Source organism: Schistocerca nitens, chromosome 7 (assembly GCF_023898315.1).
Source record: "Schistocerca nitens isolate TAMUIC-IGC-003100 chromosome 7, iqSchNite1.1, whole genome shotgun sequence".
Taxonomy (NCBI): Eukaryota; Metazoa; Arthropoda; class Insecta; order Orthoptera; family Acrididae; genus Schistocerca; species Schistocerca nitens.
Genome location: NC_064620.1, coordinates 166481403 through 166496912, shown reverse-complemented (window position 1 = coordinate 166496912; position 15510 = coordinate 166481403).

The window sequence follows — 15510 nt, the reverse complement described above, 5'->3', positions numbered from 1 at the left end:
CACTCATCGGAACCCAAAACCCAAACACCACGTGGCGCAAGTCGAGGAATCTGCAGCCTTCACGATAGCAGACTCGTCTGAGCCTCCACTCGGCTCTGTACCAGAGGTCCGCAATCGGTCCTGTCTACTATGCTGGAAATGGTCAGCTCTGCTTTCATCTCGCAGGCAAGACAGGCAGCCTTCATAAATACAGCGATTTCCATAAATACGTTCATTTCCTTACAGACCCTACTCAACATCCACAATAAAATAGAAATATAATCGATAATTCAGTAATCAATACTGGTAAAATAAGTTGTATAATTGACAACTTTACACAAATAATGTAGTTCACAGGAAATATAAGACTTGTTTGTAAAACCATACTGTCGTAATATCTCTGTAACATGTTTTGTACAAAAAGAAATAGTGTAACTGATTATTTGCTTGCACGTGGTACTCTGTGTAACGGAGGAGGTGCATTATATTTACGTAGACGGACAAAAATGGTACATTTAACATTTGCACAAAAAAGCTCTTCAAGGTTTATTTTGTACTATTTTCCGACTACAGTGTAACCTCAAAAAGACAACTACAGTGCAAAAGAGAAAGAAAATCACTCAAGCAAGCACCGCAAAGATATCCGCGTCAACAAATGCACTTGAAAAATAAGAATAAATTCTCGAAACATGTTGAAGGCAAGCGTGAAAAAATAAGATGCTGATAGAGTTTTTCGTTATTTAAATCATGAATAACACATTTGTAGGCTTTCCAACAACATCGATTATGATGAACGAAATTAAGTACTTGGATTTGTTTTTCACGTGGCTGTAAGTGCAGCTTTTTCTATGTGCCTGCTACATTTCACCAATTTCTTTAAACCTGGGACTACAATAATTGTTCCACGCTGTGTGCTTTCATTACATTGTTTAAGTATTGCAGCACTCTTTTAGAAAGGAAGGGAAAGCGCCTCCAATGTCTGTTTTTATAAAGAAACCATTTATTCGTGATTCCCTGTCAACGAAACGAAAAACGCTTACTTCAGCAATGATTGAAACTGTGTAATCGTTCCACTTCCTGTCTCCATAAATCCTAACTCCCAGTACCTTGCACAGTGTTTACTGGCTCAGAAGCTATTACGGTTACTTTTAATAAACGTAAACATGGTCCGTAGTAGACTCAACGTGATTTTTATTTAATGGTGCTATTAGCTAATTTCGACTGCCTAATCGCACGATTAAATAAAATAAATTTTCATTCACTTCACGTCTATGGTCACAAATTTCAGGTCGTCAGACTACCGGTTTCGTTCTATAATGACTATCTTCAGATCTGTTTTATATAATCGTGTCCAAATTCACTGGAGCCATAGTGGCATCGTCAAATGCTAAACACAAAATCAGCTGAAGTAAAGGAAATTTAAACTATATTCTGGTCATTGCTCAATTCGCGACCATGTCGCAGCTTGTGAGATTAAATAAAAATCACGTTAGAACCTACAATGGACCATCTCTACGTTTATTAAGCATCTGGAGCCTGTGGATCCCCACAAATAAAAAATTTTACGGTTGCTTTTGTTTGGTGAATATTCATGATGATGTCTGCAGTATCACCGTCATTTATAAGCTCATTTTCTTGTCTATTTATAAGGGATTGTTTGTCTCACATGAAATTTGTGCTCTGTATTGCTAATAAAGCGTTCCGCTGCATGCGTTTTCAGAGCTATATGTTTTGTATTATTTTCATTCTATTCATATTCATTATAGTATCCATTTGTCAGGTTACTTACGTAGGTCTTGATAGCTTTTTGTTTTTCTGTAACTGATGTTTCTATCTATTGTGCTCAAACCCTTGCCCCTTCACGTTTCCTGCGTTTCCTTTTCTACCCCAGTACTTCATTAACTATGTTTAAGATGGCTGTTTTTAAGTTTTTCCATTCTCCTTTCAAATCTTCTATCGTTTCCTAATTTGCTGTTGTGTTTGTAATCCTAGTTCGATAGAGATCCCGCGTGCTGCTGTCTACTACAACGCACATCTCCTTTGCTTTTTTTCGAGTCATCAGTCTTCTGTCTGGTTTGATGCTGTCCGCCACGAATTCCTCTCCTCTGCCAACCTCTTCATCTCAGGGTAGCATTTGTAGCCTACGTCTCAATTATTTGCTGGATGTTTTCCAAGCTCTGTCTTCCTCTACAGTTCTTGCCCTTGCAGCTCATTTCCTGATGACTTAACAGATGTCCTATCATCCTGTCCCTTCTCCTTGTTGGTTTTTTCCACATATTCCTTTCCTCAACAATTCTGTGCAGAAACTCTTCATTTCTTACCTTATCAGTCAAACTAATTTTCGAAATTCGTCTGTACCCACACATCTCAAATTCTTCTCTTCTCTTCTGTTCCGGTTTTCCCACAGTCCATGTTTCACTACCATACAATGCTGTGCTCCAAATGTGCATTCTCAGAAATTTCTTTCTCAAATTAAGGCCTATGTTTTTATACTAGTAGACTTCTCTTGGCCAGGAATGTCCTTTTTGGCAGTGCTAGTCTGCTTTTTATGTCCTCCTTACCCGGTCAATCATTGGTTATTTTGCTGCCTAGGTAGTAGAATTCAATCCTGATGTTAAATTTCTCGCTGTTGTCATTTCTGCTACTTCTCGTTACTATTGTCTTTCTTCGATTTACTCTCAATCCATATTCTGTACCCATAAGACTGCTCATTCCGTTAATTATATTCCGCAAGTCTTCTTTACTTTCACTCAGGATAGCTGTGTCATCAGTGAATCGCATCATTCATACCTTGAATTTTTTTTCCACTTCTGAATCTTTCTTTTTCTTCCATCATTGCATCTTCTAAGTACAAATTGAACATTAGGTAAGAAAGACCACGTACCAGTCTTACACCCTTTTTAATCCTAGCACTTGGTTCTTAGTCGTCCACTCTTATTATTCCCTCTTGGCTCTTGTACGTATTGTATATTACCTCTCTCTCCCTGTGCCTTACCCCTATTTGTCTCAGAATTTCGAACATCTTGCACCCTTTTACATTGACGAATGCTTTTTCCACATCGAAAAATGCTATGAACGTGTCTTGATTTTCCTTTAGTGTCGTTCCCATTATCAACAGCGACGTCAGAATTGCCTCTCTTATATCTTTGCCTTTCCTGAAGCCAAACTGATCGTCAGCTAACACCAACTTTCTTTTCCGTTCTTCTGTATATTATTCTTGTATGCATGAGCTGTTAACCTGATTCTGCAATGATTCTAGCACTTTTCAGCTCTTGCAGTCTTCGTAATAGTGTGGGTGATATTTTTCCGAAACTAAGATAGTACGACGCCAGACTAATACATTATATCCGTCAGAGTGAATGGTCGTTTTGTTGCCACTTCCCCCCAATTATTTTAGAACTTCTGGTAGAATGTTATAAATCCCTTCTGCCTTATTCGATCTTAAGTCCTCCAAAGTTCTCTCAAATTCTGATTCAAATACTGGATCTCCTATCTCTTCTAAACCACTCCTGTTTCTTCTTCTATCACATCAGACAAATCTTTCCCCTAATAGAGGCTTTCAGTGTACTCTTTCCACGCGTCTGCTCTCTCATCTGCATTTAGCAGAGGAATTGCTGCTGCACTCTTGTAAGTAGGCTGTTTAGGTTTTTTATTGGTAACGCCCCCTCTGTATGAAAATCACTGGCTGTGCTGTGTGCAGTCTGTGGCTGCTTTGCATTGTTGTAATACTCGCCATTGTAGTGTTAGGCAGCTGGCTGTGAACAGCGCGTAACGTTGCGCAGTTGGAGGTGAGCCGCCAGCAGTGGTGGATGTGAGGAGAGAGATGGCGGAGTTTTGAAATTTGTCATGAAATGCTCTATATATATATATGATGATATTAAGGTAAATACATTGTTTGTTCTCTATTAATATCTTTCATTTGCTAACTATCCCCATCAGTAGTTAGTGCCTTCCATAGTTTGAATCTTTTATTTAGCTGGCAGTAGTGGCACTTGCTGTATTGCAGTAGTTCGAGTAACCAAGATTTTTGTGAGGTAAGCGATTTGTGAAACGCATAGGTTAATGTTAGTCAGGGCCATTTTTTGTAGGGATTTTTGAAAGTCAGATTGCGTTGCCCTAAAAAAATATTGTGTATCAGTTTAAGCACAGTCATGTATAAATTTTTCTAAGGGGAAGTTTCATATGTCGACCCTTAGCCTAGGATACCTCACTGGAATCTTCTGATTTTTTCTTGTAGTTTGTGTAATTAGTGTAGATTTTGTTTATTGCTAGCGTGTAATTGTAGAGAGAATTTCCTTTGTAGTTGCAGTCTTTCATTGTTGTACAGTAAAACAGGTGTGGCGCGCATGTAGATTTGCACCAAGTATTTCGCTGCTGCAATTAACTAGATATTATTTTCAGTACTATGTTAATGTGTTCTCTTATTTTTGCTCTTCAAATTGTGTTTTTCTGTGTTGTCGTGTGAAATATTGTGACAATAATGGCATGTGAAAAACGTAACACTAGGCTCCAAAGTAAACTGAGAAATGACAGCGAAGAGGAAAGCAGTGTGTTAGCGCCACCGTGTAATGAATTAACTAATATTCAAAGTAGTAATTTGGTAATTGTGCATAGGGAAATGGAGCGGGTGGCAAACAATGGTGTAGACAGTGAAACAATTAGTGAACAGGGAAGCATTATCGATCGATCGGTCGGCAACAGCCAGCCTCAGGAATCGGGAATGACAGGACACAATTTTGCAAATATTGTAGACTCAGGTTTTGGGTTCTCACCGTTTTCTCAAATGAGTAAAGACACATTTTCCGCTTGTCAAAATGTGAATGTTGCCGGTGCAAATTCACTGCCGAAAAGCACTGAGGAACATGTTTCAGACACCAGTGCATTGTTATTACAATTAATGCAACAAATGGGACAAAAGCTTGAAAAGTTAGACACAATGGAACAAAATCAGAGACAAACACAGCAAAAGCTTCAAAAGTTAGACACAATGGAACAAAATCAGAGACAAACACAGCAACAGCTTCAAAAGTTAGACTCATTGGAACAAACTCTTGAACAAACACGTGAAGATTTAACTACTGAGTTACATAACATTGAATCGAAATGTCAAAAAGCCTGTAATGACGTAAAAACACAAATTTGTGAGCATTTTCAACCTATTTTTTCGCGGCATGAAAATGCATTACAGAATCACGAAGCAGCCATAAAAGAACTGCAAACTATTGTTCATGAAAATCATGAGACCTTGCAAGCTAAATTTGACTCAGTTGCATCTACCGATTCGGTTACGCAACTTGCAAAAAGTCAGGAAAACTTAAAGGACACAGTAGATACTCTGAAACTTGGTTCAGAAAAACACACTGAGGAAATAAGTACACTATCGGATAAAGTAGCCGAACTTTCAGATCAGTTCACTAACTTATCTACAAAGGTAGATGATGATCTGAATGACACAACACCTGTAGCCTTCACTGACACTGAAGAGTATGAAGAAATTAGAAAATTCAAACAAAATCAAAATCAAATCAATGCACAGTACAAAAGAGAAATCCGCGAAGTACAAGATCAGCTGACACAGGTAATACAAGAATTACGTATTTCAGAGGACACTCGCGCCCCAATACTGGAAGAGGGACATAGAAATACGGAACAACAACAAAATAATAACACAGGACACTTCGGAAATTATGAAAGAAATTGGCAAGGCACACCGAATTTTGAGATGGAACCGTCGACACGACGTAACAATGACCGATATGCTACTCGCCGACACGATGATTTTGACTATAAGCTGTTCATTACTACACGTAAATTCAAAACGTTTAAGAACTCTGGCAACGACATTCTTCCACAAGCGTGGCTCCATCAATTCTCTCATTGTTTTCCTCCCAACTGGTCGTTAGAACACAGATTAGAATTTATGTGTGGCTATTTAGAGAATGAACTAGCTGTAAGAATGCGATCGGTCATTCACGATTGTCACAGTGAAGGAGAATTTTACCATGCCTTCCTCTCAGCATATTGGTCTCAAGCTACACAAGACCGAGTAAAACATAGCATCATAATGATGAAACATTTCGAACAATCTGAATTCTCCAGTCTTGTGAAATATTTTGAAGACATGTTGCACAAGAATCAGTACCTGTCAAACCCATACAGCCCCTCAGAACTCATCCGCATTTGCTTAATCAAATTACCTGAACATTTACGACATATTATTTTAGCAGGACGTTGCAAAGACGACATCGAAGCTTTTCAGGGACTGTTACAAGAACTAGAAATTGACACTGACAATCGCGGAACGCGAAAACAGGAGCACAACAATTACAGATCACATCCGTCACAATTCCGCGATGACAGAAATAATATACGACAAGGCTATTCTTTCAATGTAAATCGTGACCGAAACAGACACCACCCGTATGAAAACTGTTGGCAGAGTAGTAATAATTACAGGGAAAGATCACCTCTCCGCGGTAATGACTATCACAGAGACAATCAGAGAAACAGGCAATATGGGAACCAAAATAATTATTATCAAGGGAGACAGAATAATTTCAGATGCAACGGTCCAGCGCGCAGTTACGATTCAGGGAGAAATTCTGCACCACGCGACCGACAAGAAAGAAACTATGGAATCTACCGACATGACGACAGACGATATGATCGTAACGACAGACCTGAATTGCATCAGAACTGGCGGGATTCAAACAGAGCAGAGCCCTCTCGACAAGGTGAATTTGTAGAAGTTAGGTCTCCAAATCCCAATAACGACGCGCGCCAACAAAGACACAATAGGCAATGACTCATACCGTTGGCAGCCACAAAACGTACTTATGAAACTGACGAAGCAGCTGCCGTAGCTAGTAATTACGTAAAAATGGAAGACATTAGGGACATATTACTCCAGGAACACGACGTAAAACATAACAACATTGCATATCCTGTGATTCACATTACTGTAAATGACGTAAAATTTACGGCAGTACTTGACTCTGGCAGTCCCATTTCAGTAATTAGTGAAACAGCTTTTAGCAAATGCAACAAATCGAACGATTGCCCCACACTTCCGTTACGTAAGATTAAATTACAAGGTGCAATCTTTGGAAAAAGTGTAGATGTACGCCAACAAACCAATTTAGAATTCTTTTGCCAAAGCCACAGCTTATCTATGAACTTTCTTATTGTTCCATTATTGTCGACGGAAATTATATTGGGAGTAGACTTTTTGAATGAATACAAAGCAATCTTAAACTTTCACGATGCTGAAATAAGTTTAGAGAAAGAAGGTAAGTCAATAGCTTTGAAATTTGAAGATTGGCTCTCAAACCATGACGAAGAAATTAATCGGCTTTACCTTCTGTTGGACAACAGTTCGGAATTTTCTACGGAACTAAATACTAACAATCACTCTGCAAGTACTGACAGGGATGATATCGACGGCATATTTGAAATTAATGAGTTAATTCAGAATAAAATTCAAACAATTGAGAATTGTAATGACACTGATAGGCAGGACCTTTTTGAGATTTTACAAGAACATTCCACAGTTTTTACTCACAAAACAGGAACAATCAAGGGATTTCAATACCAATTTCGTGTTCGTGAGCATACTAAATTTTGTGTTAGACCATACGTAATTCCTGCGCATTATAGTGACCGTGTTAGAACAGAAGTACAATCTTTGCTTGACGAGGGCATTATTGAGCCTGCAGTAAGCTCATACAACAATCCATTACATGTTGTTGAGAAGAAAAATGGATCGATCAGGCTTGTCTTAGATTCGAGACAAATCAATACTATGATCATTCCTGAAACAGACAGGCCGCAAACGTTGGAAGAACTTCTTCAAAATTTTAATGGTGTAAAAGTGTTGTCTTCCGTTGATCTCAGATCCAGCTTTTATCAGATCGAACTTCATCCAGAATGTAGAAAATACACAGCTTTCCTTTGTTTCGGCGTTTGTTATCAGTTTCGGAAACTTCCTTTTGGTTTGAACATTTCTTCGGCAGCATTCATTCGCGGGCTAAATTCCATATTACCTGAGTTCTTAAAACGTCACATCACCTTATATGTGGACGATATTCTAATAGCAGAAGCTTCATGGGAACAACATAATCGCATCCTCAACAGTTTGTTACGTATTTTTGCAGAATCTGGAATTACAGTTAACTTGGAAAAGTCTGAATTCGGTAGGTCAAAGGTGAGGTTTTTGGGACATATTATTTCTTCTGAAGGTATTCAGCCGGATCCTGAAAAGTTAGAAGCAATCAGAGCCATTCCAGTTCCATCCACAAAAAGACAAGTCCGCAGTTTTCTAGGTCTCGTAAATTTTTACCGTCGTTTTCTGAACATGCAAATTCTTGTTACACCAAAACTTTGTTCTCTCACTGGAAAAAATACTATTTGGAACTGGGACGAACAACCACAGTTGGAATTCAATTCTTTGAAAGAATCGCTACTTAACGCGCCAATACTAGCTCATCCAGATCTGTCACAAGATTTCTGCCTTAGAACGGATTCTTCTAAAGTTGGTCTTGGTGCCCATTTATTTCAAGAAGCCATAGAAAATGACACTACCATTCAGAAAACCATTGCTTTTGCTAGCCGAGTGCTAACACAATCTGAAAAAAATTATTCCGTTACTGAATTAGAAGCTTTAGCTATCGTTTGGGCATTTAACAAATTCCGTTTCTTTCTTTCCGGTAAGCACGTAAAAGTATACAGTGATCATCGTGCATTACAATTTCTTATGTCTTCAAAATTAAATCATGACAGGTTAAAACGTTGGGCATTGTTTCTGCAAGAATTCCACTTCACAATAGTCTACATTCCCGGCAAGGAGAACATTGTTGCGGACGCACTGTCACGCGCACCGGCTGGGCTGGAGAAAAGTAACACAGAAGGCAACCTCGAAAAAAATTTCAGTATTCTTTACATTCAGAAAGTCGCCTTTGAAAACTTCATCACCACATCTTTAAAGGACATTGCTGATGAACAAGATAAAGATCCGATTTGGAAAGACATCAAGAGCAAATGGCATGAAAAGACACACACACAGATTCGGCATTATTATCTGGTTAGAAACAACATACTGTTCAAACGCTGCACTGTTGATGACAAGCTATGGGTACTTTGCATTCCTGACGATTTTGTTAATAAGCTCATTTGGTACATTCATTTCAGCTACGCACATTTTGGCCCACGAAAATGTTATCATATTCTTCGAACGACTTGTTATTTTAACAATATGGAATAGAGAATTCGAAGAGTCTTGTCTATTTGTAAACTTTGTCAAAAGGCGAAACCATCTACTATCTCCCATCGTGCTCCGCTGTTTCCTATCATTCCTTCTAAATTAAAAGAATTTGCTGCTGTTGATCTCTTGGGACCGCTTGTCAGAACATCTAATGGATTTTCGTACGTTCTAGTCGCTTTTGAACTTACTTCAAAATTTGTTTCTTTCACACCGTTACGCAAAGCCACTGGACGGTCTGTATCCAACGCCTTTGTTAAAAATTTCTTGCGTGAAATTGGACACGTTAGCAAAGTCATTTCAGATAACGGACCTCAATTGAGATCTGCTGTTTGGTCACGCATGCTTCGCAACTATAAAATCAAACCTGTTTTTATTTCATTGTACTCACCACATTGTAACCCCTCCGAACGGATTATGAAAGAAATCAATAAGCTTTGCAGACTTTATTGTCACAGAAAGCATCAGCATTGGGACAGATATTTACACTTATTTCAAAACGTGCTGAATGAAATGCCTCATGACTCCACTGCTTTACCACCTACTCTTGTACTGAAGATTGAAAAACCACCGAACAGAATCAGAGAGCTTGTACCTTTCCCGAATACACGTAAACTTCGACACAAAGACATAATTGATTTGGCTATTAAAAATATAAAATCTGCAGCAGACAAAAGGAGAAAAATACACGCTAAAGCAAATGCAAAGAAATTATATATTGGTCAGAAAGTTCTCATTAAAGCTCATTCATTGTCATATAAGAAGAAACACTTGAGTCACAAATTCTTTCTAGTTTACAATGGACCTTACAGAATCCGACGTATCCCACATGATAATTGCGTTGAAGTTGAAACTCTGCGTACTAGGAAGAGTAAAGGTTTACATCACATTTCACATGTAAAACCGTTTATTGAAAGATAATCTGCTTTTTAACTTTGTCATTGCCATAAAACTTTTCACTTTTCAGTACTAGTATGCTTGTCAGACTTAGAATCTGTTAACATGCAACAATGTTTGAAGTTAAATATTCAGTCAAGAACCAAGAGAACTTATTGAAACAGAAATTACGAATGCATTGTTATTGTGAACAGACGACACAGTGTTATTGTGTGTGTACATTCTTGCTTGTTAGTTGCACGATTACGTAACGACTATAAGGCTCACATACTTAGAACATTTACCAGTACTACTAATGAGATTTTAATGCAACATTTTGGTTTACTTGAAAATACATTCTGGATTTAAAGTACTTTCTGTGAGATACCAGATGACACAGTGGTTAGTTTATGTGACAGCTACACGATTTTATCACGACGCTACTAATGAGTGACAATTTACAATGTTGCTTTTGCAGTGTTTCTGTTTTATATCTGCACAGTTTTTCTGCATTATTCTGGAAAGTAAAACATGATTTAGTAGCAGCTTTTGTGGTATAGCTACAATGAGACATCCTTTTCCGTAGCACAACAATATGTTACAGTACAGTACTTTCTTCATCACAACAATAAGCGTAATAAATAGGATATCTATACGCAAAGCATTTCACTTTCGTTTATGATGAGGTAAGTACATTGACTTCAGCAGAACTTTGCTTACAGAGGACGATAACTACGACACTTCCACAGAATTATCTTACAGCAAGACGCACATTTAGCGCTACAGGACATGCATTTGAGAGATTAATTTTGTACTTAAGCCATTTATTTTTCAAGATTTTTGAATTGCAAAGAAGGTTTTCCGTGATACATTTCATTCCATTGCTGTAATCTGTAACACCTGAGGGTATAATTACATTAATCCTCAGGGGGGTACACGCCTACTTTGTGTATCATGTGTTTGGCAAGCACAAGGAGCCCTAGCTAATATGGTATTTGCTTATACAACTTTACACATCAGTACCATATTTCTGTAACACACAAATTACACAGCTATCTGATCATTTAACAGAGAAACAAACATTTCTTTACTACATCAGTGACAGATGTTTACGTAATTACACAGTTGGATAACTTCACACTTATGAAATTGTATTTTGTCAGTACTTTGTGAACTCTTCATATTTTTCGGAACCATTGTGATACTATGAGAGCTTTGAATGTCGTATTTCTTATGGGATCGTGATTTTTAAAGTACGTTTGAGGTAGATGACACTATTGAAATGAGCAGAGAATATTTTTTTTAGGATTTGAAATTATTGCAGAAAGCTACGACGATTTTGAGAGTTGACTGAGGTGTTATGATGTTATTATTACGACGACGATGTGTATTATGCTATTGAGGTATGTTTATGATCAATAAGATGATGCTACCGTATATGAGGAATTTGATTATGCTACGTATTTCATATGATGAAATATTGAAGAAGTGTTGACGAATATGTATATGTATAATAAGGTAAGGAATAATGAGTAGTGGTTAGGGACTCTGACTTGTGAAAAAGGATGTTGGAAACCAAGAATCGTACTTTAAGAGTTATGAAATGTGTGTATATGCGTGAATGTATTACAATGTCGGCGAAAATTTTTTGGACACTGTTATATTTACAGGATTTTGTCTCTACAGATTTGTAACGCAAATTCTTGACCTGTGAAATTTTTTATATGAGACTTCCACTGTAGCAGAAACTGCTGTCATAAATATTTCAGTAAGAAAGGTAAGTGACCTTGTTGTAATGCGTTGTGGCGCCCAGCTGGGCCAGCCGCCTGCAGAAAAAGCCATTAGATAAAAAAAAGGGAGGCCATTAACCTCGCATCTGACATTCCTTTGTAGAAAGCATCGCAAATACGACACGCTACTTACTTGGAAACATATCGTACTTTCTGATATTTACTGAAATGCCTAATGAAATGACAAGAAATAGTTTGTCTACACACCTGATTATGACTACTGTCTTTCTAGATGAGATATTGTTTTTACTACTTATGAAATGCCACATGGCTATTGAATGATGTTCTTATGCTTTGCTTTGTACATAGTTGCTTATTTCATTTGATATCTAGTTTCTAGCTGCACTGCAGCATTGGTTAAAATAAAATTTTATAGATGTACTAATATAAATATTTTCTGTCTACAGATCGAGTAAATAATAATTTTTTTCAAAAAAAATGAGGGAGCACAAAAAGACATTTACCTTCACAGGAACTGCATTCATAATTTTCTTTTCAAGTACTTGGTAATTTCTTTTGTAGAATAAATTGTTATGCATCACTCTAGTGTTAAGATGTGACATAGGTATTAGGCATGGTCATTTTTAGTGTAATATTTTTTTCTGCTTGAGCTTTGTCATGTTTAGGTATAAGTCATTTCATTTTCTGGTGCTGTTTGCCAGGCATAGTGCTACTGAATTTTAATTTGTGTTACTCTTCTAAGCCAGTTTACTACTGATTTCTTTTTCTTGTTTGCTGCACAGTGCCTTATATTAGTTGTAATATTGCAATTGCTTTGCCTAGTTAAATTTTTGTCATTGCTGTTTGTGTTAATTGTTTTGTGCTGCTGCATTGCCTCGTCCCTTAGTTTAGCATCTCAGCTCAGTAGATTTAAGTTAGCTTAAGAGGGGGTAGCCTATAAGAGAATGAGTTGCGATGAATTTGAAGAAATGCACTGAGAGGCTATACGAGAAAACTACAGAAAGCAGGTATAGATAGGACTTTTGGAAATAATGAAGAACGAAGGGAGATCTCCGAGAAGTAAAAGAAAGTTTTGTTTGCAAAATACTGCAGTACAACAAACCCTGTCCTTTCCTTGTATTATTCCTCTATATGTTTGTGTACCCTTGGGTATTTATGTTTTTCCTGTATTTATATGTTTATCTGATAATACTTATGTTGTAGAATTTTTCTAATACTAAGCTACATTCACTATGATGAGGAATACTGTTATCCTCAAATATAATTGGCATTAATAATATGTTATTTACCTTGTAAATATGCTTAGACATTATTTATTCTGTTTTGTTTTAATGCTCATGTGTGAAGTTGATGTTTCAAAATTTATTCTGATCTTTTATGTATCTACTTATCTCATAATTCCTGTAACATTGATGTATATGTTTATTTCTATTCTGTTGTAAAGCCCCTATTACTACAAATTTTATCTGTATTGTTATGTTCTTTAATAATGTATTTTGTACCTTTGTAATTGTATTCTTATGTTGTAAATTTATAATTGTATAGACACCAGTTCATCAAATTAAGTAACTTGTACGTTACATTTCACTGCACACGTTTCTGTTGGTCATAGTATATGGACAATATGTGAGAAGTAGGGACTGATAGCATTTGCACGTGTGTTGATAATTCAGCAAGGGACTGGATAACAGCATTGCTGGTTCTAAGGACATTCCAAAAAGTTTTGTGAGTACACAAGTGGTGGTTTATGGACTTGCTATATTGTCCACAAGACTCTTCGATGGTGATTGTGCACCTGCACAGTCGCAACAGATGGTTGCTGGCCGTCTCTACAAGGACTACAGTGGGTCTGCATCTTTGATGGCCCACCAATACCATTATCTCTACAAGGACTACATTGGGGCTGCATCTTTGATGGCCCACCAATACCATTATCTCTACAAGGACTACATTGGGGCTGCATCTTTGATGGCCCACCAATACCATTATCTCTACAAGGACTACAGTGGGTCTGCACCTCTGGTGGCCCACCAATACCACAATCTCTACCAGGAATACAGTGGGTCTGCACCTCTGGTGGCACACCAATACCATACTCTCTACCAGGACTACAGTGGGTCTGCTCTGTGATGACCTACCCACCAATACTCTTCAAAACTTCGACTGACTCCGCTGTGGGTTTGCTCTGTTATGGCCCATGACCTGTCTGCATGTCGAGAGTCAGCACTGTCTTTCCGTTGGAAGGACAACGCTACTTCTTCAAGACTGCATGGAAATCCACTACTTCCATGTGCATTTTCTTTTACTGCTCAGACTTTGCGAAAAACACGGCTATTTTACTGTGATGAACGATTAGGACTGTCTTTATGGACTGTGAGAAAGTTTAGCTTTTGACCAACATTGTATCAATGAGTGTGTGCAATTGATAGCTTTGTTACTGTAATTATAAAAAAATTTTATCAAATCATTATTGGCCACTGTCCAAAACAATTTGTAAAATTTTTTTGTGGGGAGCATGGGGGCTATGTAAGTAGGCTGTTTAGGTTTTTTATTGGTAACGCCACCTCTGTATGAAAATCACTGGCTGTGCTGTGTGCAGTCTGTGGCTGCTTTGCATTGTTGTAATACTCGCCATTGTAGTGTTAGGCAGCTGGCTGTGAACAGCGCGTAACGTTGCGCAGTTGGAGGTGAGCCGCCAGCAGTGGTGGATGTGGGGAGAGAGATGGCGGAGTTTTGAAATTTGTCATGAAATACTCTATATATATATGATGATATAAAGGTAAATACATTGTTTGTTCTCTATTAGTATCTTTCATTTGCTAACTATCCCTATCAGTAGTTAGTGTCTTCCATAGTTTGAATCTTTTATTTAGCCGGCAGTAGTGGCACTTGCTGTATTGCAGTAGTTCGAGTAACCAAGATTTTTGTGAGGTAAGCGATTTGTGAAACGCATAGGTTAATGTTAGTCAGGGCCATTTGTTTTGTAGGGATTTTTGAAAGTCAGATTGCGTTGCGCTAAAAAAATATTGTGTATCAGTTTAAGGACAGTCATGTATAATTCTTCAAAGGGGACGTTTCACTCTTAATGTTATCAGCGTTGCTTTTAATTTCACCGAAGGTTGCTTTGACTTTCCTATATGCTGAGTCAGTCGTTTCTAGCCGGCCGGGGTGGCCGAGCGGCTCTAGGCGCTACAGTCTGGAACCGCGCGACCGCTACGATCACAGGTTCGAATCCTGCCTCGGGCATGGATGTGTGTGCTGTCCTTAGGTTAGTTCTAAGTTCTAGGGGATTGATGACCTTAGAAGGTATGTCCCATAGTGCTCAGAGCCATTTAAACCATTTTAAAGTCCTTCCGATAATCATTTCTTTTTTGCTTTCTTCACATTTTCCGTCAGGCCATTTCGTCTTAGTTTCCCAGCATTTCCTGTTTATTTCATTTCTCAGCGTCTTGTATTTCTGTATTCCCGAATTTCCCACAGAATTTTTTTACTTGCTTCTTTCATCGCTCAAATGAAGTATTTCTTCTGTTACCCATGTTTTCTTCGCAGTTACTTTCTTTGTACCTGTGTTTTTCTTTCCAACTACAGTGATTTCCGTTTTTATTTTTGTCCAGTCCTCTTCAATTGTACTGCCTACCGAACTACTCC